Consider the following 27,229-nt stretch of genomic DNA (forward strand, 5'->3'; position numbering starts at 1 on the left):
CTGCCAAAAGTCTCGTGCCAGATTCGCCAGGACCTTGGATTTCGTCCCGCCCAAGTGATTTATATAGCGGACTGCCGATATGTTGTCCATTTTCAATAGGATGGCACATCGGGCTTGAGTCGTTGAGAAACTGCGGATTGCAAAAGAACCGGCCAGAAGTTCTAGGCAATTGATGTGAAGCGTAGATTCCATTTCGGACCATCTGCCACCTGTAGAGATATTGCCACAGCGTGCACCCCAACCGTGCAAGCTCGCATCGGATTCTATTACTATGTCTGGTGTGGTGCCGAAAATGGCCCGGCCATTCCATGCTTCCATATGGGAGAGCCACCATCTGAGTTCTGTTTTTGCCTCTGTGTCCAGAGAGATCATGTCCGTGTATGAGGACCCGTCTCTCAGATGAGAGGCTTGTAGGCGCTGTAGCGCTCGATAGTGTAGAGGGCCCGGGAAGATGGCCTGGATGGAGGCCGCCAAGAGGCCAATCACTCTCGCCAATTGTTTTAGGGAGATCAGGGGAATCTTCAGAGTGCGTCTGATTTCCTTCTTTATGGTGGCCAATTTCGCAGTCGGTAAGTGTAGTGTCTGTAGAGTAGAGTCCACGACGAGGCCCAAGAACTCTATGCGTTGTGTAGGGGTCAGGATGGACTTTTTCCCATTGATCAGGAAACCCAGGTTCTGTAAGAGATTCTGAGTCCACGTCAGGTGGGTCTTGATAATGTGGTTGGATTGACCCATGATGAGGATGTCGTCTAAGTAGATTATTAGACGAACCCCTCGACTTCGAAGTAGGGCCACCACGGGTTTCAGGAGCTTCGTGAAACACCATGGGGCTGAGGATAGTCCGAATGGGAGGCAGGCGAATCTCCATTTTCTTCCTTGCCATATGAATTGGAGGAAGTTTTGGTGTTGACGTGCGATTGGTATAGTGAGGTAGGCATCCTGTAGGTCTAACTTGACCATCCAATCCGACGGTTGGAGGAGATCTCGGAGGCAGTGTATGCCTTCCATTTTGAAATGGTTGTAGGCAATAAAAGTGTTGAGCTGTTTCAAGTTTATCACTGGGCGGACGCCGCCGCCTTTCTTGGCAACTAGGAATAGGTTGCTCACATAGCCTGGGGTAGTTATCGGAATCTCTAAGATGGCTTGTTTGTGTGCCAATTCTGAGACCTCCTTGGAAACAAGGGAGGCGTCTTGTTGGGAGAATAACATTCCCCGTGGTGGGGAGATTTGTACTGGGAGGGACAAGAACTCTAAGGAATACCCTCTTACCGTGTTCAATACCCAGGCATCTGATGAAATGTGTGACCATACATGGAAAAAATGTCGGAGTCTGCCCCCCACTGCCCCTAGGGAAGAAGGAAGTAGGAGATGACTTACCATAAGGTCGTCTGCTTGGTCTGGTGCCACGTGATCCACGAGCAACCCATGGCCGCCCACGTTGTGGGAAGAAGGCCGGGGTGTTGCGGTGCTCCGTGAAGGAGGTTTGTCCAGTGTAGGAGCCTCGGTTCTGTCGGAATGAACCCCTGTTAACACGGCCGGACAGACGGCTCCTGGCTCTTCCGGCCCCACCAAAAACCTTAGGGTGGAAAACTCTGCGCATGTTTGATTGCGCCTTGTCTAGGGCAGTAAAAGTATGTACAAAGGAGCCAAGCTCCTTGACAAAATTGTCTCCGAACAGGAGACCACGGGCCTGGGTGCCCGGCTCGGTAATAGCCATATTTACCAATTTTGGCTCTATCTTTAATAAGATCGCCTTGCGACGCTCTGTGGCTATCGCACAGTTGGCATTGCCGATCAGGCAAATTACTCTTTGAATCCAACCACTTATGGCGGTACGATCTAAGTCTTGGTCGTTTTCGACCATATCAAATATTTTGGTTGCTGGGCCCAATATATCCAGTAATTTATCCTGGCAATTGCGCAGGGAGAAATCAAGGCCCTTATTAGGCTTCCAGCCAGTCTTGCCCAGGAATTGGACGATTTTTGGGTCTACTGCAGGTGTTCTGCAGGCCTCGTCCGGGACAGTAGGGCGTGGGCATTCTGCCCGTAGCTTATTGCGTGTTGCCTTATTTAAAGGCTTGCGAGTCCTTGATGCAACGTATTTGGCCACATGGGCCGAAGGGGACCAGTCTGCTGACCTTGGATGACGTAGGTCATCGGGGTCGAACAGGGGTTCCCCATAGGGGTCAACTAATTTGTTTGCATCGTCTGGGACCTTAAGCTCCATGTCAAAAGATTCAGATGGAGGCGTATTATGCTCTCTGAGGCCATGGTCTTCGACCAGATCATCGGATTCGGGATCCGATGGATCCTCAGTATCCATGCAGTTTTCCTCTTCAAACTCGCTGAGATCTGACTCAGAATCTAGTTGGGCTTTTGCCCGTTTCCATAACCTAGCCGATTTTGCCCGGCTAGTGGCTCTTTTGCGCGGTGGTATGTTAGGCGCGCCATCTGTGACAGGTTTGTAGCTGTCCATCTGTGAGATTGAAGAGTGTTTGGTTTTTGCAGTGGCCTTACGACCAGTGAGAGGTTGTGAAGGGACCACTACTGGCAAGGCCTGGGTAACGGTCGGCTGAGCCGATTTCTGTGCCTCAAGCAGAGCCTGTGTAAGCGTCTGTGAGAAAGATTCAGACATCAATCCCATGGCCGATGTGAGGGCCTTAGTCATAACATGAGACATAGTGTCGTCAATCAGAGACTGCATATCAGCAGTGGGAGCAAAATCAGCGGGGTTAGCCGCTCCAATTTCAGATACCCCTGTGGGTGTTTTAACACTCCCTGGTTTGGTGACAAGGGACCCAGAAGGGGTGGGTAAATCTTTCTCACCAGGCATGCTTAGTATGACACTGGTAGTAATAATAAAATCTGAGCTGAAACTAAAATGGGTTGATTAACCCAAAGGAAAACAATATACCTTAAGAACAAAATTAATTACTCACATAAACTTCAAACTAACAGCAGTATTGAAGGTTCACAGGTAAATAGGAAAATAGCAAGGAGGGAGCAAAGAGCCGTCCGACCGCCACTACAGCTTTAACCCAACTCCGAGGACCGGACGTTGGGGGTGGAGCTGTGTGAGAGCGCGGGAAGGCAAAGAAAATGGCTGCCGCGGGCGGCAGAAAAGGAAAGAATAGGAAAGAATAGGAAGATTTAGCCGGTAAGTTGTGCTCGCGGCGAATGTGTAGATCACTATAAAGTGTACACATTCCAGCGCCGCGAGCAGGGAACCGGCATCTGAGCTCCGTGAGTTCCGCGGTTATGGCGGTCACTCACGGCGCCAGTAAAGAAATGGGGGCGCGAAGCGCCGAGTGCGGTTCCAGTCGGCGTCCCCGAGCCGCTCGTTAAACTAGGCTCTGGGGACAGGCTGGACCGCGGAAAGGATTAAAGTCAAGAAAATAGAAGGAATCAATAAATGAATTAAAATACAATAACGGTATAATACTAATAGTAGTAATAATAATGAATAGTAATAACAATAATAGTTAATAATAGTAAAATGATAATAATGATATATTAATCCCACAGTTAAGGAGCTGAGGGATCAGGTATACTTAACTGAGGGAGCAGCAAAGAAAGAGGAACAGGATTGGCTGACAGAGCCTATTATGCTGGAGAAATGGAACCTGATTGGCTGTTCCTGATTGGCTGTTCCTGTTACTAGGAAGAATACACCTAAGACTGTTAATGTTACTACTGTTATATTTATAAAGTTTTTTCTTTGCTGCTGAGGGAAATAAAGAAAGAGTGCAGCATAATAGGAGCCTCCGTGTCTTAATAAAATTGAAGTTGTCAATGTTTTCAGCAGCCAACATGCAAATGCTCCAAAGGAGGAAATTTGCATTCCAGATGAGGATTACAATGTTCCTGACCAAAATTTAGAGATTAGAGAAATTGAGAGCCAGCCATTAAAAAGAAATCGTGATGATAACATTTCTGGCGTCAACAGTTCAATCTATAGTGAAGAGAGAAGGTATTTTTTTTTATAGGGAGAGGTATTAGCAGTAGAAAGAGGGAAGTGTTCATGCCATTGTACAGAATACTGGTGAGACCTCACTTGGAATATTGTACGCAGTACTGGAGACCGTATCTTCAGAAGGATATTGATACCTTAGAGAGAGAGTTCAGAGAAGGGCTACTAAACTGGTTCATGGATTGCAGGATAAAACTTACCAGGAAAGGTTAAAGGATCTTAACATGTATAGCTTGGAGGAAAGACGAGACAGGGGGGATATGATAGAAGCATTTAAATACTTAAAGGGAATCAACACAGTAAAGGAGGAGACTATATTTAAAAGAAGAAAAACTACCACAACAAGAGGACATAGTCTTAAATTAGAGGGACAAAGGTTTAAAAATAATACCAGGAAGTATTACTTTACTGAGAGGGTAGTGGATGCATAGAATAGCCTTCCAGCTGAAGTGGTAGAGGTGAACACAATAAAGGAGTTTAAGCATGCGTGGGATAGGCATAAGGCTATCCTAACTATAAGATAAGGCCAGGGACTAATGAAAGTATTTAGAAAACTGGGCAGACTAGATGGGCCGAATGGTTCTTATCTGCCGTCACATTCTATGTTTCTATGTAGACCAAAGCTACGATACCGGGTGAGCCGGTCGCCATACCTTCAGCAGCTGTAACGTGACACTGTGCCTGTGGGCTTGCGGCGGTCTGCCTCTTGAAGACCCAGTGGACTCTTCCTGTTTGTTGCTTTTGTTTATGCATTTACTTAGATTTATTTTGCTTTTAAATTATATCTAAGTGGACATAGGTTAGCATACCCTTACACAAGTAAACTGCTCTGCTTTTTTCTGTGACAAGTATGCAGGCAACTTAATTAATGACATGGGTATAGATGCTTTATATGTGGCCTTTACATAGCTGATTCTGTGCTCTGCACTGAGGTCTTTCTAAGCCTACTCTAGGGAGCTGGGGGACGCTATTTGTCACTTGTACTCAGCACCTCACCTGTGTACTCACAAGTATCTTTGCATATCAACTAGATCTCTACTAAACAGCTCTCCCCTATTCTCAAACTCCAAGAATATAATTGTGCCTCAGTTAAGCTATTATTTTATTTTGATTTTCTTATCTTATTTAAAATAAAATAAAAAGTACAACAGCCGTGCCACCAACCTAGGGGCCTAATCTATCAAGTAGAGCGCTGTTATCCTTCCGTACTTAACTCTCTATGCCATATTGGGGCTAACTTTAAGATAAGGCCAGAGACTAATGAAAGTATTTAGAAAATTGGGCAGACTAGATGGACCGAATGGTTCTTATCTGCCGTCACATTCTATGTTTCTATGTTTATGTTTCCATGAGAAGAAGATTTGAGACTGTCTCCCAGCTGAAAGACAAAGCCAAGATGTTCAAAAGACCTACATTTTATAACTAGTCCTTTGCCACCAGAAACCCAAACTACTTGATTAGCAAACAAGTCAGCAAAAGTGCAAGGATGGGAAGAGGAAACCCTGAAGAACCTAGAGAAAGTTCCTTCCACAACCCTGCTTTTATCAGGCAGATAACTATTACAATTCACAATGATGGACCTTCAGAGGAAGCAGATGATGAGGCAGCTGACATTTGCATTAATTTATTTGATGAGCAAGATACCCCTGATTTTTTGGAGCCTCACACCATTAATGATATGAGAATGCAGAAAGAAACTGTTAAACCTAAAATGTATTCAACAATTGTTGGTTTGCAGGGTGGTGGAGTATTGGAACTGTTGAGCTATAGACTAAAATTTCTCTCATAGTGCTGTAACCTATGTTATACATTGTATGATTAAAAGGAGTGAAAATAAAGTTTGTTGTTACTCCTTCCTTTCCCTCCTCAAACAGTAAGCAGAAGCTGAGTAAGTTACAATAAAGACACAGATGCAAGCAGTACATGTGTGATTTTTCCCTCCATCTTTATATAAGGTTATTCCTGGCTAATCATGGCAGCATCACTTATGGGTAGCTCCTCCCTTAGCAGTCACAGGACAGGAATTAATTAGACTGATAGGTATAAAGAGTCCCTCCTCCCCCTACACCTCAGTCTTTATTCCTGTCCTTAGCTGGTTCTACAGGACTTTAAACACTTTTTTCTTTTTGGCCACCTTCCTGCGTTTGTCGTGGGTTTGTTCCAAATGAAGTTCAGCCTCTCTTCATTTGAAGGACCCGGTAAACAGCCTGCATGGGCAGGACTAACTGGGTCAGGTGCAGTGTCAGTACTGAACTGCTGCGTGGGATTTATGTTTCGTGTTCTGAGGGAGACACAGCTACAAAAAGGTATTTATGGGGTTGGGCCTCCTTAAAATCTCCCTTTGTGCATTACCCCTATAAATTGGGGCCAAAAATCACCCTTATAAGGCAGCTCTTTGGGATCCATACTTGTATAGGGGGTCCTCCCTTGGAGGGAGCCCTCTGGGGACTCTGTTTTCCCTGTTTGGTTACCTGAGCAGTAGCTTAATGTTGTCTTCCCCTGAGAGGGGGTTTGTTTTTGATGGGGTCTTCTGTTCTTTTCAACCTCAGGTTCCTCCATTCGGGCGCTGGAACGCGGTTTGCATTCCAACAAGCGGAAGTGCCGTTTGCGGCTACCCCTGCATGGCGCATGTGCGGTACCGGCGTTTCCTGGTCTCTTTTTAAATTCAGCGTGAGGGGATTTATTGTTTGGTACAAGCTGGGGTTTGCTGTGTGCCTGCTAGAGCATCTGATGGATCTTCAATCACCTTATTTGAGAGCATTGAAGCTGGTGATCTCATGTTCTTCTGGCTGCTTGGACTGTTTGTCCTTGCCTGAAAGTATGATTTTATTATTCTTTCAGTTTTTCTTTGCCTTTCAGTGTTTGCTTATGCTTTTGATAGATTAGTTTTTTTTTAGTCTTTTACATACTGTATTGATCTTACATTGTAGTATGGATTCTCCCTCTGCCTCTGCAAGATCCCTCTCTAGAAAACATAGGTGAGCCAATTACTTTTTCTTATTAAAAAGAGTGCCAGAATAAGCCTTTAATATATGTTCATATATGGGTTTTTTTTCAGCCCGAGCAAGACATTACATTCCCCTCCAAGTAAAGCAAGGGTTAAAACCAACGGATGCTTAAATTGTTTGTCTTCTGCACCTCAGGGTAAGAACCTTTGCAGAGTGTGCTTATTGGGAATAGCGGATGCTTCCGATAGATGTTCCCAACAACACGACCTTAAACTCTGGATTTCCCGAGCTATTGCTGAGGGCTTTAAGTCTACCACGGAGAAAGTGGTCCATATAAAAGACGAAGAGCAGAACCTCAGTCTTCATGCTCTGAAGAAGACCCTGATAAGCAGGGGCGGACTGAGAACCCTCAGGGCCCCCGGGCAAATAAATCAAGGGCCCCCTTACAGGCCCCACCCATTCTCCGCAGCAAGCGCCACCCATGTCCCGCCTCCAGCCACACCCTACACAATCTTTAGACACAAAGAACAAAAGTGCAATAATCCCTTCGAGGCCCCAGTAGAGACTACAATTGAGGGCTAATGGGCCATGGAGGGGGGTCTTTCTAGCAGAGGCTATCTCAGTGTCCTTTAGAGAGTGTGTTAGAAAGAATCCCCTCCAGGCCCTATTCGAGACTACAATGGAGTCTAATAGGCTTGGAAGGGGGTCTTTCTAACAGAGGCCATCTCAGTGTCCCTGCTGGAAACAGTCGCCTCCAGGCCCCAGTAGAGGCTACAATTGAGGGCTAATGGGCCATGGAGTGGGGGGGAGCATTCTAGCAGAGGCTATCTCAGTGTCCTTTAGAGAGTGTGTTAGAAAGAATTTCCTCCAGGTCCCATTAGAGACTACAATGGAGTCTAATGGGGCCTGGAGGGGGGGTCTCTCCAACACTCTGGTTCCTATTCACAATATAGCAACACAACATAGCTCGCTGATACCTAGGCCAAGTTGGCTCCTCTTACCTTAATTACTGTTGCTGGGTGGCAGTCTGTGGGCTTGCTGGAAGGCTGTGGGCTTACTGGCTGCAGCTGGCAGGCTGTGGGCTTGCTGGCAGGCTGTGGGCTTGCTGGCTACTGCTGGCAGGCTGTGGGCTTGCTGGCTGCGGCTGGCAGGCTGTTGGCTTGCTGGCTGTGGCTTGCTGGCTGTGGCTTGCTGGCTGGCAGGCTGTGGCTTGCTGGCTGTGGTTGGCAGGCTGTGGGCTTGCTGGCTGTAAGCCTAACTGGTGGCCTGTGGGCTGGCTGGCTGGCTGGCTGGCTACTGGCCGGCCTGTGGGCTGGCTGGCCGGCCTGTGGGCTGGCTGGCCGGCCTGTGGGCTGGCTGGCTTGCTGGCTACTGGGGCACTTGTAGATTATTTAAAGAAATAATCCATGCACAATAACCACTACTGCTCTGTGTAGTCGTTATGGTGCCAGGAGGGCCGGGCCCCCCTTTCAGAGTAAGTAGTCAAACCGTTTAAGAACAGTTTGACAACTTACCTGGGGTCTGCTGGGATATGAGGCTGTAGTAGGGTATAGGAGCAGTGGTGCAATGTGTAAGGGGTGCAGTGTGTGTGTGAGGGGGTGTAGTGTGTGAATGTGTAGGGTATGTGGGGCAATGTGTGTATGAGGGGGCTGTGTATTTGTGTGGCAATGTTAGTATGGGGGGCTGTGTGTGTGTATGGGTGGGCAGTGTATGTGTGTGTGTGTGTGAGGCAATGTGTGTAAATGTGTATGGTGTGTGTGGGTGTATGGGAGCAGTGTGTGAATGTGTATGGTGTGTGGGGGCAGTGTGTTTATGGGGCTAGTGTTCACTCTCACCACTGCGACCACCAGGAATCCCTGATGGTCACAGTGTTGAGAGTGAACTCTAGCCCGTAGCTCCAGGGCTAGAGTTTACTCTCGCAAGAGCCGTAACGTTGCCGCGGTTACCACGTGCTGGCGCAATCTGTGCTCGCGCAAGAAGGACCCAGAGGAGCTGAAGGCTGAGCTCCCGGGTCCTCTCTTCCTCCCTCCCCTGCCCGCACGGTGCCTGCGGACAGGGGAGGGGGCAATTGCCCTCCTCTTACTCCCCCCTCCCCCTCTTCATACCCCCCTTCTTACTCCCCCCTCACTCTCTTCTTACCCCCCTTCTTACTCTCCCCCTCTTCTTACTCCCCCTCCCCCTCTTCTTACTCTTTCCCTCTTCTTACTCCTCCCTCTTCTTACTCCCCCCCTCTTCTTACCCCCTACCCCCTCTTCTTACTCCCTCCCTTCCCACCCTTCTTACCCCCCCTCCCCCTCTTCTTACTCCCCCCTCTTCTTACTCCCCCTCTCCCCCCTCTTCTTACTCCCCCTCCCCTCTTCTTACTCCCCCTTCCTCTTATTACTCCCCCTCCCTTCTTACTCCCCCCTCACTCTCTTCTTACCCCCCTTCTTACTCTCCCCCTCTTCTTACTCCCCCTCCCCCTCTTCTTACTCCCCCTTCTTACTCTTTCCCTCTTCTTACTCCCACCTCTTCTTACTCCTCCCTCTTCTTACTCCCCCCCCTCTTCTTACCCCCTACCCCCTCTTCTTACTCCCTCCCTTCCCACCCTTCTTACCCCCCCTCCCCCTCTTCTTACTCCCCCCTCTTCTTACTCCCCCTCTCCCCCCTCTTCTTACTCCCCCTTCCTCTTATTACTCCCCCCTCCCTTCTTACTCCCCCCTCCCCCTCCCCCTCTTCTTACCCCCTCCTCTCTTCTTACTCCCCCTCCTCTCTTCTTACTCCCCCTCCCTCTCTTCTTACCCCCCTCCCTCTCTCTTCTTACCCCCCCTCTCTTCTTACCCCCCCTCCCTCTCTCTTCTTACCCCCTCCCTCTCTCTTCTTACCCCCCTCCCTCTCTCTTCTTACCCCCCTCCCTTTCTCTTCTTACCCCCCTCCCTTTCTCTTCTTACCCCCCCTCCCTTTCTCTTCTTACCCCCCCTCCCTTTCTCTTCTTACCCCCCTCCCTTTCTCTTCTTACCCCCTCCCTTTCTCTTCTTACCCCCCTCCCTCCTTCTTCTTACCCCCCCTCCCTCTTTGTTCTTACCCCCCTCCCTCTTTGTTCTTACCCCTCTCCCCTCCCCATTCTTACCCCCCCTCCCCTCCCTGTTCTTACACCCCTCCCCTCTTTGTTCTTACCCCCCCTCTTTGTTCTTACCCCCCTCTCCTCCCCTCTTTGTTCTTACCCCCCTCCTCTCCCCTCTTTGTTCTTACCCCCATCCCTCTTTGTTCTTACCCCCCCATCCCTCTTTGTTCTTACCCCCTCCCCTGTAGCGTGGCCGAGCTGCACTCCGGTCCGCGGTGCTCGGCCGGAGTGATAGGAAGGTGCACACTGAGTGCGGAACAGGAGTTTCTGTTTCCTGTACCCGGCCGGACTGAGAGGAAGGTGCACACTCAGTGTGCACCTTCCTATCACTCCGGCCGGGCACCGCGGACCGGAGTGCAGCTCGGCCACGCTACAGGGGAGGGGAGGGGAGAAGCTGCAGCCGCCTGAGGCTCTTAAGAGAGCACTCAGGCGGCTGCAGCATTTAAAGGGGCGGCCGGGCCCCCTGATGGCGGGCCCCCCTCCCGGCCGGGTCCTCGGACCATGTCCGAAGTGCCCGACCGGTCAGTCCGCCCCTGCTGATAAGTGGGAGGTCTCAGATGATTGTGAGAAGGAAGTTGAATACACCTCTGGGTCTCTTGACTCTAAGTCTATTGATAGGCTGATTACCCTTATCAGGCACACTCTCACGGAAGAGAAATCAGAGTTGAGAGAGGCTGAAAAGCGTATGGATGGGGATCTCGTAAACTCCTATTTAGCCTTGGGCTCCGCCCTCCATCCTGCAGTGGCCTTAACCACTTTCTTGAAGGCCTTGTGAGTGTGGATTGCTAATCTAGAGGAGGGCATTGAACGTGGAGTCCGCAGAGAACATCTTCTGAAATCTCTTAAGGTCTTCAGGCTGGCTACGGCGTTCTGCTTGGAAGCCTCTTTACACATTACTCGTATGTTTGTAAAAGGTATGGCCTTATCTGTGGCCTCTAGATAGGGCCTTGTGGCTTCATTTGTGGGGGGCAGACTATGCCTCCAAGGCATGGTTGTGTGGCTCTCCGTTTCTGGGGGATTTATTGTTTGGTACAACCCAGATGAAGCCATTCAAAAGGCTGCAGATGGCGAAAAAGTATTTTTGCCGCAAGAAAGAAGGAAGCCTTTTTCCTCTTCCAGGAAGAACAAACATTTCAAGGATCAGTTATTTTCAGGTTAGCAGAAGCTATAACCCAGGAAGGGAATATTCTAGAAATTCCTTTTGGAGATGCTTCTCCTAGTTATCGGCAAATAAAGCCTCCAGAGGTACAGGTGCTAGTACATCTGGGAAGGAATTTGGAAGGTCTTCAGGCCTTTAGGGATTGTGGGGGGGAAGACTAAGGTTCTTCTACCCTGTTTGGGCCGCAAATATCACAGACATCTGATTAGTTCTATCTTAAAAGAAGTTACAGGATAGAGTTATCCTCTTAACCAAGATCCACTCTCTTTAGGAAGTCAAGGGTATTGACAGGCACCAATCAAGAAGCCATGAGGAAATACATCTCTACTATTCAGGAACAAGGGGGAAAAGCAGAAGTTGCACGGACATAGAGGTTCAAAGGCATTTACTCCACAGCGTTTTTGGCTCCAAAACCACCAGGGAAGTGGCATCTGTTTCTCAACTCGAAGGAGTGAATTCCATGCAATGTGAGAACATTCAAAGTGGAATCCCTACAGACCATTATGAAAAACATCAAAATAGGGGATTGGATGACTTTGATAGACATGAAGGATGCCTACTACCAAATCCCTATGAACTACAATCACATGAAATTTCTTGGATTCTGGGCTCTAGGAAAACACTTCTAATTCAGGGGCCTTCTGTTTGGTCTCAGCTTGGCACCAAGAATGTTCTCGGAGGTTCTTGTCACTTTAATAGCCTTTTTTTTTTTTTAATTCTTTATTTTGTTTGTGCGTTATTTGGTTTCATGTAATATATTGACAAGTACAGGAGTTAGAATATGCATTTCACAGTATGTAGTCAAGTTGTTCAGCACATATTTTCTTTTTTATAACATGTTGCGTAACGGTTGTGTGTATTAGTGCTTACATATGGTTCAGGGTGTATGACCCTTTGTGTGGTGGTATTAGCCCCTATTGCTGTACTTCGTAGTGAAGATCACATGTGTTTAATCTTAATGAGGCTATGAGTTGCTATGTGTATGTGCACTGGTTAGTGGTGTTCATGAGAAGGCATGGGTGGTCTACTCGTGGTGCTACTTTGGTTGTGGCCAATCTCTGTGAGCCAGTCGGCTATAACGTATTGTCTTCGTGGGGTCACAGCTCTTTCCACGGTGTTGAGGTCCCCTAACCTAGGGGGACAGCGGGGGGGGGGGAGGAGGTGTAGATAGCTTGTCTGGAGCTTCCCTGCGTTGGTGAGGTCTCCTATGATTGTCTCTGTGTGTGTGGCTATCACTGAGTGCGTGGGTAAATGAGTGCGTGGGTGAATGAGTGGCACAGAGTGTGTGGGTTAATAACGGAGGTAATAACAGGTAAAACAAAATAACCAGTCAAAAATATAAGAAGAGGAACAGTTCAGTGTGCAGGTGTTTTAGAGTCCGCTTGAGCCGGGTTGGCTATGTCTGCTTGCAAGTTGCGTCAGGTTTCCGAGCCGGTGCTTGGGGATCGGGGGGTAAATGGTCTCGTAGTGGCTGGATCTCCCATCCGGGATGGTCCTGTCTGGACTGTAGACTGGGGAGCGTCCGATAGTCCCAGGAGTGGTAGGACTGCAAGAATGTCTGTCTCCGACATGGCTCTATGAACGGTCCCGTTGTGCGGAATCAGCAGGGTCCGCGGTGCGCCCCATTTGTATTGAATGCCTGCGGTTCTCAGGCGTCCCGTTAAGTGTTTTAGCGATCTCCGCCAGTGTAGTGTCGCTCGAGTGAGGTCCTGGAAGAAGAGCAGGTTGGAGTTTTCGAACGGTAGGGGAGTCTTGCCTTTAATTGCTGCCAGTATTGCTGCTTTATCATGTGTTGTGGCACATTTTAGTATAACGTCTCTAGCCTCCGTGGTTGGTGTGTTAGTCCCTGCTGGCAGACGAAATACGCCCTCTAGGGTGATTTTTCTGGCTGTGGCTGGCGGTAGTATGGAGGTTAAGAGCCTCCTCACAAAGTGGGGCAACTCCTCTGGGGTGATTCCGTGCGGGACTCCCCTGAGCTTGATATGGTTACGACGCAGGCGGTCCTCCTGGGTGGCCACCTGGGTCGCCAGTGCTTGGTGGGCTGTCTGCAGGGACTGCAGGGCTGCAGTGAGATTTGGTGTCCCACTTGTCAGTGATTGCATTTCCCCTTCCATGGCACTCACCCTCTCCGCGGTTTTACGTACGTCCGTCTTGAGGGTGCCAATATCCGCGGCTAGGAGGGATTGAATCTCCTGCATCCATGTTTGTAGGTCTTGCTTTGTGGCAAACGTGTTCCCGCTTAGCTCTGTGCCAACCAGGGGTGAGTTGGGTTGCTTGTCCTCAGGACTTAGATCTGGTGAGTGAGCCCGCTCTGGTAGCGCCAGCGGGAGGCCTACTGTAGAGGATCTCGTGGCGGCCATTTTGGAGGGTGCGTGTCGTTGCAGCATTTCCCCGATGTTCGGTTGGTCTGCTGCCGTTGTCGGGTGCTGTTTTTGCGTGCGGCGCCCCATGGTTGCAGTGGGGCTGCCGTGTGGTGTGGGGATCGTCTCCTCCAAGTCCGGGCTGTATACCGTCCCGATGCCGTCCAGAAAGGGCCCCAGGCCGTATCTCGTGGGAGTGAGGTAGGCCCGGTGTTTAAGTTTCACCTTTCCCGGCTTCGTTTGTTGAAAGAAGGGCATTAGTCGGCTCCTCTCGGTTACCCAATGCTCGGAGTGGGGTTGATGTCTGCGATAGGATTAAGATGCTCGTGATAATTTCAAGATTAGCGTTGCAAGGTCGGGAGCTGTTGGAAATGGCGTCCGTTCAGCTCAGCTCCCAGGCCCCGCCCCCACTTTAATAGCCTTTTTAAGAGAAAGCGGAATAGAAATCTTCCATTACTTGGATGATATCCTCTTCATAGATCCATCTCACCAGATTGTTCATCGTCTCTAGAGTATGATGAGCCACTTTCTTCGAGATCATGACTGGCTTCTAAACATAGAGAAGAGCTCCCTGATTCCTTCTCAAAGGATTATCTTCCTGGGAGCAGTGATTGATACGATCTCAGCCCATGTGTTTCTCTCTTCGGACAGGACCCTGAAAATCCGAGACAAAATAGGAAAAATACTAAGTCTCACAAAGGCCTCAGCGAGAGAAGTCACGAGCCTCTTAGGTTCTCTGACATTTACAATTGGGCTGGTAAAATGGGCCCAATGGAAGTCTCGTCCTATTCAGCATTGCCTCCTTCTTCAATTCAATAGAATAGAAGCAGATTGGGATCAGAGGATTACTCCACCTTTCCCGGTAAGAGAAGGTTTATACTGGTGGAAGGGAAAAAAATAATTGTCGGAAGGTTTCACGTTGGAGGAATCTTCTTGGAACATAATTACAATTGCCTCTTATGTGAATAACCAGGGAGGCACAAAGAGCAAATTACCTTTGAAGGAACTGGCTCTCGTGATGGAAGTGGCCGTGAACGGGCTTCGAGATCTAAAGGCAATCTATCTTCCGGGTTCAGAGAACATTACTGCAGACTCCCTCGGCAGAACAGAAATTTTTCCAGAAGAATGCAGGCTTCACCCGGCGGTTTTCTCATTGATTGCCCATCGGTGGGGCATACCCCAGATCGACCTGATGGTGTCTTTCAGGAACTGTCATGTAGAGGAATTCTACTCTCTCTGTCCAGACAATTGGGCAATGGGCCAGGATGCCCTTTTCTTTTCCTCCGGTCATTCGATCTGGGGTATGCGTTCCCTCCCCTACCCATGATACCCAGATTTCTGCGCATGGTTTGGACAGAAGGCAATACTGTTATTGCTATTATCCCGGTCAGGCCTAGGCCATGGTTTCCTCTCTTAATCAAGTTGAGTCAGGAATGACCTCTGCTTCTCACAATAATAATAGATCTGCTGAGTCAAGGTCCAATCTCCCATCCTGATCCAGAACTCCTCAAGCTGGGGTCTTTAAAAGGAGAGACGTCACTTAGGCCTCTCTGAAGCAGTGGTCAATATCCTTTTGCAGTCTAGGAAGGCTTCTACTTCCTCGTGCTACCATAGGATCTGGGATATATTTAGAGAATGGGCTTTGGCCAAGAACAGTGACTTCTTGTATCCTCGCAATAATCAGATCTTGGATTTCCTCCAAGAAGGTTTGGACTCTTAGAGTTCAGTCCTCTGCTCTTTCAGCATTATGCAACATCTCATGTGCTTCGGATCCTTTGATCTCCATATTCTTCAAGGCAGCTTTCAGGTTTAGACCTCCTTCCAGATCCGGTACCCCTCCTTGGGACCTTCCTCTTGTTCTCAACTACCTGATGGATAATCTGTTCGTTCCCCTTGAAAATTTGGATACTACCCTTATGATTTACAAGACTTTGTTTTTGGTGGCTATTACTTCCGCAAGAAGAATTTCAGAGATGAAAGCCTTTTCTACCATGTCTTCATGCCTACAGATCTATCAGGATAGGGCGTGTCTGAGACCAAAACCTGAGTTTCTTCCTAAGGTGGTCTCTCAGTTTCATCTCTCTCAAGAAGTGGACCTTCCATCATTCTACCCCAATCCTACTTCTCAAGAGGAAGTTAGGTGGCAACGTTTGGATGTTAAGAACTGTCTGTCTATGTACCTTTTTCGTTCTAAGTCATACAGAAAGACTGACCAACTCTTCGTTCTACCTTCAGGAGCTAGGAGAGGTGAAGCGGCTTCTTTATCTACATTGAAACGTTGGATTTCGCTAATATTCAGGAAAGCGTATGTCTCTAGAAGTCAGTCTCCTCCATTAAAGATAAGAACACATTCTACCAGGGCATTGTCGACTTCATGGGCTAATTGGGTAGAGGTACCATACGATGATATTTGCAGGGCAGCCACCTGGTCTTCCCCGATGACGTTCATAAACGCTACAATCTGGAAGTAGCCTTTTCTTCCACCTCCTTTGGGAAGAGTGTTCTGTCTACGGTTTCATTATCCCACTGATATGAAAGTTCTCTGCAGCATGAGTCTGTTAGTGTTTTTCGGTTTATTTATTCCCACCCTTTATTTCTGTGAGCTTGGGTATTACCTATAAGTGATGCTGCCATGATTAGCCAGGAAGAGAGTAAATTTAGACAAACTTACAGTAATTTTCTTTTCCTGGCTATTTCTCATGGCAGCATCAGGGTTCCCGCCCATTGTTTTATTTTTCAGCTTTATAATTGGACTGAGGTTTAAGGGGAGGAGGGACTCTTTTTACCTAACAGTCTAATTAATTAATCTAATTCCTGTCCTGTGACTGCTAAGGGAGGAGCTACCCATAAGTGATGCTGCCATGAGAAAATTACAGTAAGTTTGACTAAATTTTCTCTATTCTTATATACCCGGTTATCCTACCCTAATAATCAAAATGGCAACAGGAATGAGTGGATGGTGAAGAATACAGAAGTGGTACACAAACGTGATGGGTTTGATCATCTACTTGCCTACTCAGAGTATCTCAATCACCAAGATGATCCAGGGGTGAACTTGCTTCATTGTAACTTCTGTGAAAAGAAGTTCAATTACAGTTGCCAGCTTGCTGTGCATCAGTCCAGCCACCTTGACAAGAAGTTCTACCAATGTGGGAAGGAGCTAAGTACCCTCAAGAAATTGCATGATGACATTGTGTACCACTCAGATGCCAGACCCCACAAATTCCAACTTTGTGATAAAGCCTACAAGGGGAAAATGACCCCACCGAGCATGTCTTAGTGAAACACATAGAAGCAGCCAATGGAAAACCGCCATTGCTTCAACTCTGTGAATTTTATGGCCAGGCTGTGAAGCATTACAAGAGCCACAAAATATTTTGCAGTGGAGTAAAGGAATTTAAGTGAAACTTCTGTGTACAGTCATTTCATTGTATGTCTGAATTAAAGAGGCACACATGAAAGCATACTAGGGAGCAGGGCCGGCACATCCTATAGGCAACTTAGGCTGTCGCCTAGGGCGCACTGACCCAGGGGGTGCTAGATTTCAGTGACCGGCAGGAGGGAAGCGCACAGCGTTACAATAAGGGGGGGAGAGGGAGGACCACTAAGGTGGGAGCGTGGGGAGTGAGAGGGACAGGGGGCCAAGGGAGAGGAGGGGAGGAGAGAGCACTAAGGCACAGGAGGGGAGTACACTATAAAAAAAATAATTAAAGAGCTGCTCCCCTCTTAGTCCCTATCCAACCCCACAAACCCTCTCTTTTACACTACACACATACACAATGCATCCTTGCATATAGACAGAAACACATAATGCATCCCTACACACACACACACACACACTGCATCTCTTCTCACACACAGACACACCAGAACACACAATGCACTGCTCATGCACACGTGCATACACACACACACACTTTGCTTCTCTTACACACACAGAAACAAAATTAATCTCTTACACACACTCAATGCACAAAAAATGGAGCTGCTTCCTGTTCGTTAATTGTTGTGAGCACTGTTACAAACAGCCTTCAGCGAGCGTGTTCTACACCAGACCAGTGGAGCCAGACTGCAGCCTGAGCCCATCATCATCCTCTTGTCTTTATCTGGTGGTAAGTAGGCAATCCGATATATTATTAGTGGCACTAATCTCTAATTTACCTCACATTAAAGGGCCACTATAGTCACCAGAAGCACTACAGCTCAATGTAGTGGTTCTGGTGTCTGTAGCCTGTCCCTGAGGCTTTTTAATGTAAACACACTGCGTTTTTAGATAAAAGACACTTTGTGCATAACTGGGTTGGCCCATATGGCAAAGCATTGTGATGTCACGTGGTGTGCAGGACATATGGGGGGGGGGGGGGGGGGCAAAAATACTTGCACCGGCCCTGCTGGGAGCTACCATATCGGTGTAAAGGCTGCAGACACCCCAGTAACATGAAGAAACACATTTGTACTGTGCATAAAGCAGACATGCATGTGCAGATCAACCGTGAACATGCGTCTCCAATATTCTGCAAGAACGGGAGGAATCCTGCAAAATATCCTGGAGAGATACTGCAGCAGCCATTGCCTAGCAACCATTACATGATGCAGTCAATCCCTGTTGCTGCTACTGAACCAGTTATTCAGACTGACTCATCTGTGTCTCCTGTCTCTATGGCGTACCTATCCATGACTACCACCGCTGATCATTCAACCAATGATTTTGCCTCATGAATCTCAGAACACTTCCCCTGAGATAAACAGGCCCCTGTTTTTATTATTTCATTTTTCACATATGATGTATTTGAACAATATTTAAAATGTCTGAGCCTACTGGTACAGTTGGTTGCTCCCTTTGGAACATTTTAACACCAAGATTATTGTGGCAAATAATTACGACAGGTTTTTATGTGTTTCCAATTGGTTTTGAAAATCTGAAGATATAAAATCATGTATATTTCTTTGAAGATGTAAAATGTAATTCTAACCGTATAAAAAGCAAAGAGCCGGGGGGCGGGGCCGGGCCGCCGAGCTGAGCAGCAGCCATCTTCGCCAGCTCCGGCATGCAGCCCCTTAAAACGAATACCTGCCACAATTAGAGCCCACCAGACCCACTGGAAAATAAACCGCAAGGAGGGGGTAATCCCCGGGAACGCATAGACCCGGCTTGCGACCCGCTCACAGCACACCCCAAGCACGGCTGGCCCTTGCGGCCTTGCAAGCATGGAAGCGCAGAATCGCGCCCAAAACAACGAACTCCTCCACATACAGACCTGCCCCGTGACAGCCAAGACGACGGGAGGCCCGGCCCCGCCTCCCCCCCGGCCGGAGGGGGTTATCCCGGCCAAGAGTCCCAGCTCCAGGAGCACCCCTGCCCGGTGCGCTACCCCATCCCTCGGAATCCAGGGGATCAACATGTGCCCTCAAAACGACGCGCAGAGTCCTACACACTCTTGGGGCCGACTGCGTCAGGATACCCAGGGCCTCTTGCGGAGGCGGACCCGCGGATGCCCTCTCTCGGGCGACCGGTGTGTTGAAACGGAGCCGGCCCGACCCTTTGGATTTGGTGGGGGTCCAGAGGACTTTGCCCCTGAGTCTGTGAGCCCTGTGGGGCCGGGATGCGCGGACCCTCCGGTGGACCGGTGGCCGGGGGGGCGCGCGCTGGCGCCAAGTATGTGACCGGAACCAGGTGAGGCGTGATCTGGCTGGAGCTCCAAGGTGGTTCTGGAGAAGCTGGGGAGGTGCAGGGGATGGACGGCCTGCGGATTCTGCTTTGGGGGGGCGGGGGTCTGCTGGACTGCCCATGCCCCCGAGTGCCCACGGCACTATGGAACTATCCACCGACAGACTGGAGTCCGCCCTGAGGGGGGGAAGGAAGGGGGTTACCGTCATTGGGAGGACCGCGGTGCCCAGATGTAAAAGGCTCTCCCCTTCACATGCATATGGGCCCTGCGCAACACCGCGCATATATGATTCCCGAGGGGGGGTCTGGTGTGTACACCTGCCAGGGGACTAGCGCTCACAACGAAACAGTTTCCTCGCACCGGGCGGCACATGGCCGCCTGGAGTGAAATTACTCACTTTCCTACCTGATGCCTGTCAAGATCGGATGGACTACTACTTGTATTTCTAAATTTAGCCTCTTCCTAAAAATTGATTTTTCTGTTTGTTTTATTATTTTACATTAGGGTGTCTCGCAACACCCGGCTGTGCGTGCTTGGCACAAGGCCCTTTGGAGCACAGGGGACACTCCCACTGGAGCTTTACAGGGGACCTCACGTAGGCCCTTTTTCTATTTACACCCCTCCCCTTCCTAGAAGGCTGGGGCATTTTTATTTAACTCCCTCATATAACCTGCCATAACTAAGCCTTGTTAAGACCTATGGAATATGTCTATCTATGCTGTTATTTTGTTGTAAGCTACCATTATCATCAATTTTTATTCTTTATGTATTCATTATTATCACATGCCTGTGACATGATTCACTAGGCGCAGTTAAAAGATAGCTATGACTTCTCACTACCCCATGATGCCTGCTTGATAACTTGTATTAGCCGGACTTAGATGAACGCCCAAAGTAACAATCGAACTTCTCACTCTATTTGCTTTGTCCACCTAAACTGGTTTTAGACACACTCAAACATTTATTTTCATAATGGATCCCTAATGCTAGCCAGTCTGCCCATCGACCCGGGGGAAGATATACGTCAGTTTATGACAATACTTACTCGTCTATTGTGTTAACAGTTTATGTTATTTTACTCCATAGTGCATAATAGTGCCTAAATGACGCATAAAACATACCCGCATGCTCTATGTATTTCCAACTGCATCTATCCAGCTAGTTTGTTTATCTGTAGAAAACTCTAGACAGCAGGATGTTCGTATCTATTCGCTGGTTATTGTTTTAGCTAGACGTGAAACATACGCAAAGAAAAGTGAGGGACTGAATATATTAGCCTATACCGGAAATAACATGAATCGTATTGTATTCCTGCAACAAAATCACGCAGCAGTCTATCTTTCACTATAACGTTAAGCGCGTGTGGATATGCTCAATACTTAACATATAGACAAAAGCAGGCAACAGTTTTTTTTTTTTTTTTTTTTTTTCTCTCACTGTAACGTTAAGCTTGAATGAATATGTTTAAGGTTTAACCCATAGATTCAGAACGCGAAACTCTACTATATACGTTAAAAATGTAAAAAGCGAACAACGGAATATAATAGCCTATGCTGGAAATAACATGAATAATATTGTATTCCTACAACGAAAGCATGCAAAAGTTTATTTTTCAATGTGACGTTAAGATAGATTGAATGTGTTTACTATTTAATCTACAGACAAAAGCCAGCAACAGTCAATTTTTTCACTGTAACGGTAAACACTCGATTGAATTTGTTTAATGATGTTTAACCTATAGTAACATAACGTTAACTCTTATTATACTCGCTAAAAATGTGCAAAGAACTCATGCCACTACCTAATCTGTAAAGTTCTGCATATACGTACGCTGTTGTGGCGTCATGACAAAGATTCTGTACCTACCAGCACAAAAAATAAAGTATTATAAAAAAAAAAAAAAAAAAAAAAAAAAAGCAAAGAGCCAGAGAGGTTTGGACTGAAGGTGAGTTTACTGAGGAAACCAGCACAGAAATTTTCAGTCGTTGTTTGCTCTTGTGTTCCTTGTAGAATTTATTGCCAAGTTCAAAAACTGTAAAAAGTTTTTCGTAAAATTAGTCCACTACTACACCCATTTTTAAAGACACCTTTTCTGTGAATGTATGTACTTGTGGAATATAAGACTATTGTCAATTTCAAATGCAAAACAGAAGTTACATTTGAAAAAAACAAAAACTTTTACAAACTGAAAAAAAGTTTAAAGTACACATGCTGGTTAAAATTCAGCTTTCCTCGCATATGTTAATTTTGCTTTATAATTAAGGAAAAGTAATAGGCGTTGAGGTGCGGCACAACATTGGGAGATCATACACGTTTCAACTCTGCTGGCAAAGCAGGGTCGACAGGCAGCAAAAAAAGAACTGGATTACTGTCCGGCAAGATGGCTTGGTCCAGACTCAAGATGGAGCACTAGATCGGTCTTGCAATAGCTTAGGACTCCGTGGCAGTTAGATTAACAACTTTAAATACCTAAATTTAAAGCACTTCTGAATAAGCTGGCGCCATATAAATAACAATAGTAATGATATGAATAAATTTAGCTCAATGAGGTGACAGCTACATATGGACATGTGCGGCCATCTTGGATGTCAGGCCACATCCCCCAATCCAAGGGGCATTTTAAAAAGACAAAAATAGCTGATCTGTAAAAAAAAAATTCCAATACCTCAGATGCAACCACTATTTTTCCCTCAGTTGCGCCATTTACATTCAGTTTGCTACAATTTGGAGTTCAGTGAATAACCCTGTTGGAGTCATACATCTGAGACAGCCACATTCCCCCAAAGGTAATGAATAAAGAAGGACCAGCAAGGTGGCTTACGTTTTATGGCAATTTAATATGTTTCAAGCAAGGCTGCTGCTCTCACAATGGTCTTTTTCAAACTATTGAGAAGGTTTGAGAGATGCTCTTGTGAGAGCTGAAACTTATCTGGTGTTGCATTAACGTGCAGGTAAACATAACCCATGTGCCTCACATCATGTGCCAAAGTATTGGTGAGGTAATACATCTCTTGTTTTATCATATGCATAACCCCCTCAATGACCAATGATAGTTCTTACAATCTGCACAATTTGGCCCTGAAGACCTTATAGTATAAATGCAATGTCTTGCTTATTTAATACAGCCTTGACACCACTTCTTGGAAAATCCCATTGCTATAAATCAGGAGTATCCAAAAGGTAGGTGCTTGGCTGTTGCCATGGTGATCTGGCAGTGGTAAGGCTGTAGTGGTTGTGCAACAGCTGTGGATAGTCACATCTTTTTATATAATGGAATTACTATTATCATTAGTTCTAAAAGGGGTACAATCTCTAATAATATATGCCCAACTATCCAAAATGTATTTAACACACATGTGGTAGACATCTCAAAAACTGCTTACATATTGAATATTGAAATTCTTTAGCTTCCTTGTTGGAGAGCTTCAACAGGTGTATAATACTCGGTCGATGAGGCTTTCTGCTGCCTATAAAGTATCAGGATTATTATTATTATTGCCATTTATATAACTTATTCTGCAGTGCATTAAAGTATTATGAAGGGGAATTTAACAATAAATATCAGTGTTCCGCAAGGTTATGTCCCTGGGTCCTACTCTTCTCGATCTGTACTGCTTCTCTTGGTAAAATCATTAGTCCTTTTGCCTTTCAATATCATTTAAATATGGAAGACATGCAAATCTATCCTGACCCTTCACCGTCCCTCTTGACTTGTGTCTCAGACTACCTCTCTGCTGTTTCCATCTGGATGGCTGCTCATTTTCTAAAACTCAACCTATCCATAACAGAGCTTTTCGTCTTTCCTACCTCAAGTGTTGCTACTCCTGTGTCTGTCTCCCTCCAAGTCAGTGATACTGCCATCAGTTCTACCTTGCAGGCTCGCTGCCTCAGTGTTTGACTCCAATCTCTCCTTTGTCCCCTTAAGTCCATTCACCATTCACTCTGGTGCTTGCTTACAAATCTCTACATAACGCTGCTCCTTCCTACCTATCCACACTATGACACAAGTATGGCCCGTCCAGGGCCCTACGCTCTGTGTTTTTTACCTGTTTGTAATCGCACCTCTGACGCCAGCCTCCAACTGCCCAGGTTCCTATGCTCTGACGAAGATCTACGTCTATCGCCTGTTCGTAATAGCACATCTGACGACCATCTCCAAAACCTCTTTAGGGCTGCCCCGTTCCTATGGAACTCCCTTCCCTGCTCCATTAGACTCTCACCCAGTATCAAATCCTTTAAAATATTTTTTTTAGGAAAGCATGGAAATTAAACTGTTAATAACTTTCCCCCCTGCACCTTGGTAACCTACATTGCCTTTTCTCCTGCAACTGTGTCATCCAAAAAACTAACCCTTTATGGTAAACTATTTTAGCAACATACTTTTTCCCATACATGAATACATCCTTCCCTTACATCTTGTGCCAATTTACCCCACTCCCTCTAGAATGTAAGCTTGTTTGAGCAGGACCCTGCCCTACCATTTCGTCTTCGTGTCTGTTAGTCCACCTATTGTACAGTGCTATAGAATTTGTTGGTGCTTTATAAAAAATAATAATTTACATATGTATCTGAATTTAGAACTTCCTTGGATATATATTTTTTTTTAAGTGGGATTCTTGAATTTGTTTTCTCTATAAATATATGGCCACAGTCTCTTATGTACATTTTTATTTTCTCGTAGTTGTTATGGTTGATCAGATATAATTGTCTGTGCTTATATTTTTGTATCACGGACAGATGGAGGTAAAGCTGTCCTTGACAGGAAACACCACAAAGCCACTGCAAGAACAATCAGAAAAGTGTGGAACCTGGTCATTTATTTGATACACTTTATTATTTTTCCATTTATAAAAGTATTTCAAGGTGTGGTCAACCTTGAAGTAGTTTCAAGATAGCAGCCTCCATTCTGGAAAAAGATTAAAATGTCAAAGAACACCCAGGCATCATTACCAACTCATCCCAATGAGGTGTCTATGATAATCAACAGTAAGGAAAATGTATACAATACTTACTGTAGTTGTCTTTTCTTGGCTATTTTGAATGGCAGCATCCACAGTCCTCACAGGACAGAAAGTAATTTAACTAATTAATTATAGTGTTCAGTTTCCTCCTTTCATACCACAGTCCATTTATCCAGTTCAAAATTTGTAGGATGGGAACCTGATGCTGCCATGAAAAGAAATTATGGTAAATATTGTATACATTTTCCTTATTTTTGGCTAACAATGGCAGCATCACTTATGGGTAATACCCATAGTAAGGTTTACTCTTCCAATGGAGCAAAAGGGATTTCTGTTAGTGTTTAATACTAGAGGGAGATCCCAATGAGGAGAGTGGTATTCCAGACATCACACCAGAGTGGTATTCCAGACATCTCAAGGACTTCAGCGATTGGCGTCTGGACCACTTGACATTCAAGAAAATTACGGACATTTGGGGACCTCTGGGAATAGATCTTTTTGCCTCTCGTTTGAACGCTCAACTCAACTAGTTATTTCAGCTGGAAACGCCTTCTCTCAAGATTGGGCCACGGAGACAAACTATGCATTCCCCCCGTTTGCACTGTTTCAATGTTGCCTTCTGCAAGTGTGTCGCCAACAGGGCACGTTGGTACTTGTGAACCCCCTATGGCCATCACAACCATGGTTCCCTCATCTATTGGAAATGGCGATAGACTTTCCCCACCTTCTCACATCGTACGATTTTCTCCTCCAGGATCTGAACGGACAATTTTACCCGTTACAGACAGAATATAGGTGGCACTCAAGAGAAGAAAATGCGGTGCAGCTATTTCACCTAAGTATATTTGTCACTAGATGAATTTAAAAGTGCAAAACAGTGTAAACTCAAACAAGGTGATAAGAGAACACATATAAAAAGTCCTTGAGATGTCTGGAATACCACTCTGGTGTGGTGTTGGAGAGGCTGGGAATATATTCTGATTTCTTTTTTGATATTTAGCAATTTTGATGCTGGGAGATGTAACATCTGAGAGGTTGAATCGATCACTAACCGAGGAACTTGATATGTTGAGCCGGTGTCATAATGGATTTTTCCCAATTGATAATGAAACCCAGGCTTTGTAGTAACGCCAGAGTTCACATCAGATGATGTGTGTGGAGAAGTTCGGATGACTGAACTAGAAGGAGGATATCGTCCAGATAGATGATTAGCCGAACGCCTCAACTTCATAGCAGAGCAATCACGGGTTTGATGATCTTGGTGAAACACCACGGGTCTGATGACAGACCAAACAGAAGACGTGAATCCGTTCTTGCCACGTGAATTTGAGAAATTTTGATGTTGTTCTGCTATAGGGACCATGAGATATGCGTCCTGTAAGTCTAATTTGGCCATTCTACAATTATAATTTGGCCATTCAGTCTGCTGGTTGAAGTAACTCGCGTAGACAGTATACGCCTTCCATTTTGAAATGGTGATAGGACACGTAACCGTTCAACTGTTTTAAATTTATGACTGGTCTCACCCCCCGCCTTTTTTGGCTACCAGGAAGAGATTGTTGACATAACCCGGTGTATGGTTTGGGATCTCTGTGATGGCTTTAAAAAAGAGAAGTAGATGGCGCTTGCACAGTAAAATCAAAACACAGTACTGGAGTGGAAAAAGGTGTTCCCCAACACCCTAGAGTCAAAGTAATAAAATAAAGTATTGAAAGCAACAAGTGCCAAATACACACACCACTCCCTGTGTCTGAAATAAGAGATGATAATACTTATATATATACAGGTACATATGGAAGATGTTCCACGTAGTCAAGTCCTATAAAGACAAAAAATACATAGTATAGACTGTATATATAAAAAGAAATATGTGAAAGTGATTGAATACACTCACGGATTCCAGAGCCGTACCAGGCTCTGTATATAGTGCCCAAGGGTGCCTTAGAAGGCTATATGGAGAATCTTGGATGATGTCCCCCAGAAGCAGGAAAAAGCAGCAAGTGATGATAAAAAAATATAACATTTATTGTAAATAAAAGTTTAAAAATAACTGTGCAGGTCCCATATGGTGACACACAAAATCACAGTAATGCAGACGCGTTTCAACTCAGTCCGAGTTTTCATCAGTGCATAAAACATCCAGCTGCTGTTCCGTTTTAAGTTCTCCGCTTTTCTGATTGCCGGTCACATGGGCGGAAGTTCGGGTGGCCGGCGTCTGACGTCACTTCCGGTATTTTCGGCGCTCGTTTTCTGGCTTCATTCTGTTCAATGTATTTGCCCAATTGAAGCTGGAAACTCCACATTGTGAATGGGCACCTTGTATAGTCCTTAAAGTGCATACATATAAGCAGTAGCTTGTAATAGGGAAAGTGACATAATTATATATACAGATAACGGAGAATAATATAGTAGAGGGACTTAATGACTTAACAACTTATAAGTACATAATGCATAATGTCAATATTAATTTGTTGGTGCATTTGCCCAAATGATGCAAAGGGCTCCATATTAAAAATGGGCATTTTTCATATCTTACAAAGTACATTCATATAAACAATGATTAGTAGTGAAAAAATGACATAATTGCTTATGTAAATAGCAGCAATAAAGCAGAATATATATGTGTATTAATAAGCAACATCTGGGCACATAATATGTAATGCCTTAAAGGTGTATATCACCTCCAATTTGTATGGATATAGCCCCTATAGAATAAGATTGATGGGGTGGAAGGGCCAAAAATATAAGAATGAATATAGATAAAAATGTAAAAAGGTATGTAAAAAAACTGTGTAAAAAATAATGCATTTATAAAAAATATATTATAAAAAATGAGCCAACTCAAAATCTAAATTTAAGCCATTGGGGGATAGAGTGTTTAGTTCGAATATCCACCTACTTTCAATTTTGCATAATTCTTTAAAATTGTCTTCCCCCCTCCAATCTTTTTTCTTTTGGGCAATGGCAATGAAATTAACGTGTGAAGGATCACTATTATGGCATTGTGAAAAATGTGCAGAGACACTGTGTTTGGCATACCCCCTCTGTATATTTCCCAA

General features: G+C 45.9%; 1 pseudogene; it reads left to right on the top strand.

The window, feature by feature from the left end:
• The first annotated feature begins 451 nt into the window (after window positions 1-451).
• LOC134612046 (uncharacterized) lies at window positions 452-18,259 on the top strand (annotated as a pseudogene).
• The last annotated feature ends 8,970 nt before the right edge of the window (window positions 18,260-27,229 follow it).

The sequence above is a fragment of the Pelobates fuscus genome, chromosome 5 (assembly GCF_036172605.1).
Source record: "Pelobates fuscus isolate aPelFus1 chromosome 5, aPelFus1.pri, whole genome shotgun sequence".
Taxonomy (NCBI): domain Eukaryota; kingdom Metazoa; phylum Chordata; class Amphibia; order Anura; family Pelobatidae; genus Pelobates; species Pelobates fuscus.